The sequence below is a fragment of the Aethalodelphis obliquidens genome, unplaced genomic scaffold, assembly GCF_003676395.1.
Source record: "Aethalodelphis obliquidens isolate GAN/ISIS:26980383/991018 unplaced genomic scaffold, ASM367639v1 scaffold4, whole genome shotgun sequence".
NCBI lineage: Eukaryota > Metazoa > Chordata > Mammalia > Artiodactyla > Delphinidae > Aethalodelphis > Aethalodelphis obliquidens.
Genome location: NW_020837948.1, coordinates 76889187 through 76892641, shown reverse-complemented (window position 1 = coordinate 76892641; position 3455 = coordinate 76889187). Strand labels below are relative to the sequence as shown.

The window sequence follows — 3455 nt, the reverse complement described above, 5'->3', positions numbered from 1 at the left end:
AAAAGTACTGATTTTAAAAATAATAACTTAGAACTGCCACACACAAAACAAATGGTCCACAACACATTCTCCTTTCCTTCTGAAGGTTTTACGATGCATTGTTATCATTAACCAGTCTTTTGCTATTAAACTTAAATGGTCAATTGAGACAAACAGTCCTGAGACCGTTCTTCCACCACTGATTAAGACTGGGGTGGCAGGTATTGGGGATAACATTCATTTAGCCTTCTGAGCTTTCTGGGCAGACTTGATGACCTTGCCAGCTCCAGCTGCCTTCTTGTCCACTGCTTTGATGACACCCACAGCAACCGTCTGTCTCATGTCACGAACAGCAAAGCGGCCCAGAGGAGGATAGTCAGAGAAGCTCTCAACACACAAGGGTTTGCCAGGAACCATATTAACGATGGCAGCATCACCAGATTTCAAGAATTTGGGGCCATCTTCCAGCTTTTCCCCAGAACGACGATCAATCTTCTCCTTCAGCTCAGCAAACGTGCAGGCAATGTGAGCTGTGTGACGATCCAGCACAGGTGCACAGCCAGCACTGACTTGGCCTGGATGGTTCAAGACAATCACCTGAGCCGTGAAGCCAGCTGCTTCCGTCGGTGGGTCATTCTTGCTGTCACCAGCCGCGTTGCCACGACGAACATCTTTGACAGACACGTTCTTGACATTGAAGCCCACACTGTCCCCAGGAAGGGCTTCACTCAAAGCTTCATGGTGCATTTCAACAGACTTCACTTCAGTTGTCGCGTTGACTGGAGCAAAGGTGACCACCATGCCAGGTTTGAGAACACCAGTCTCCACTCGACCCACAGGGACAGTGCCAATACCACCAATTTTGTAGACGTCCTGGAGGGGCAAACGCATGGGTCTGTCAGTTGGGCGAGTTGGTGGCAGGATGCAATCCAGAGCTTCAAGCAGTGTGGTTCCACTGGCACTGCCATCCTTACGGGTGACTCTCCACCCCTTGAACCACGGCACGTTAGCACTTGGCTCCAGCATGTTTTCACGGTTCCAGCCAGAAATTGGCACAAATGCTACTGTGTCGGGGTTGTAGCCAACTTTCTTAATGTAGGTGCTGACTTCCTTTACAATTTCCTCGTATCTCTTCTGGCTGTAGGGTGGCTCGGTGGAATCCATTTTGTTAACTCCAGCAATTAGCTGTTTCACACCCAGAGTGTAGGCCAGAAGGGCATGCTCACGGGTCTGCCCATTCTCGGAAATACCTGCTTCAAATTCACCAACACCAGCAGCAACAATCAGGACAGCACAGTCAGCCTGGGATGTGCCTGTAATCATGTTTTTGATGAAGTCTCTGTGTCCTGGGGCATCAATGATGGTCACATAGTACTTGCTGCTCTCGAACTTCCATAGGGAGATATCAACGGTGATACCATGCTCGCATTCAGCTTTCAGTTTGTCCAAGACCCAGGCATACTTGAAGGGGCCCTTCCCCATCTCGGCAGCCTCCTTCTCGAACTTTTCAATGGTTCTCTCGTCGATCCCACCACATTTGTAGATCAGATGGCCAGTAGGGGTGGACTTCCCCAAATCTACGTTTCCGATGACAACGATGTTGATGTGCGTCTTCTCCTTTCCCATTTTTGCTTAGGTTTAGCGGTGGTTTTCACGACACCTGTATCCTGGCGGCAAACCCTTTGCGAAAAAAGATAAACTCTTTTAAATTGCATAGTTATGTGGGTATAAACTAGGTGGCCCTCCCCTTGGAGCTCACAGTCCTGGATGTGAGACAGTCATAAACCAGTGATGGTAGATCAGTGCACCAAATGTAATACTAGGGGTACATGTTACATTTCATAGGGGTGGAAGGGGAGAGTGGCCGGTCACCTGAGGAGTGTGCTCTGGAAGTCCTCACGGAGGAGAGAGTTGCTTGAGCTAAATCTGCCGGAAAGAGCGGCAGCAAACAGCAGGGTGGAGGGTAGGGATGAGGGAATTTTACTAGCCTGTGCCAAGCCAGAAGAATATTAAAGCAGCATAACGAGGTCACAGAAGGGCAAAAAGTTGGCAAGGTGGGCACGCCCCCTGCAAGGAAGTAGTGGGAAATGAGGCTGGAGATATCAAGTAGTAGCCCACGGCAGAAGAAATTGACAAGGACTAACACGAATGCATATTCTGGCAAACTTGTCAAGGATAAAGAATTTTATTCCCATCCAGACAGAAAAACAGGGGAATGATGACAACGAACTTAGACTTGTCTGAAACATGTGATGCCAGAAGACGGTGGTGTGAAATATCTTAAAAAGGCTGAGAGCAAAAGCATGACCCAAATTATTACATACAGCCAAGCTGGTGTTGACAAAGGGCAAACTGACACTCCTAAACCCACAAAAACTCAAAAATACAATAACCAAGAGCTCTTTTTTAAAAATCTCCTTCAGCAAAAATCCAGTCAATCAAGAGGGTAATCAAACTTTAAAACTCAGTGATAAGGAAGTTAATGGTAAAAAACAAAAACAAAAACTGGAGGTGAGATTTTAATCCCTTTAAATATAAAACAAAAACAATTGTGGGATTATGGTTATGGAATAAAATGTAAGTGACATCACAATATTAAAAAAATAATAATAGAAACGGCCCCAAATTGGAACATGTAGTTAACAAAACATTGGTTCAAGCCTCTTAATAGTTCTCATAGTCTTGTTAAGTTTAGAAGGGTATTTTAGGGGTGACTATGTCTTGTGAGTAGATAATCTGATGATTATTAATTCCTTCAGTTTCGCTTCAGTTATTTTGTTGTAAATAAACTAAAAGTAAAAATAAAAGTGAAATTAGAGTAAAATTTGAAAAGAAGAAGTGTATATAGTATAATTGCGTTACATATATATTATATATATATAACTTTAATGCCCAAAGAAAAGGGATGGAATAACATTCACCAAATAACAACAGTTACTGTATCTGGGTGGTAGAATTGTGGATAATATAAAAAAATATTTTGCTTCCTCTTGTAAATTTCTTTGATTTTTAAAATATATTGAGGCCACCATTACCCTGACACCAAAACCAGAGAAAGATGTCACAAAAAAAGAAAACTACAGGCCAAAATCACTGATGAACATAGATGCAAAAATCCTCAACAAAATACTAGCAAACAGAATCCAACACACATTAAAAGGATCATATACCATGATCAAGTGGGGTTTAACCCAGGAATGCAAGGATTCTTCAATATATGCAATCAATCAATGTGATACACCATATTAACAAATTGAAGGATAAAAAACATAGTATAATATCAATAGATGCAGAAAAAGCTTTCAACAAAATTCAACACCGATTTATGACAAAAACTCTCCAAAAAGTAGGCATAGAGAGGACCTACCTCGACATAAAAAAGGCCATTATATGACAAACCCAAAGCCAACATCGTTCCCAATGGTGAAAAATTCCACTAAGATCAGGAACAAGACAAGGTTGCCCACTCTCACCAC

General features: G+C 42.9%; 1 pseudogene; it reads right to left on the bottom strand.

The window, feature by feature from the left end:
- Positions 1–214: 214 nt before the first annotated feature.
- LOC113617557 (elongation factor 1-alpha 1 pseudogene) lies at positions 215–1652 on the bottom strand (annotated as a pseudogene).
- Positions 1653–3455: the final 1803 nt, after the last annotated feature.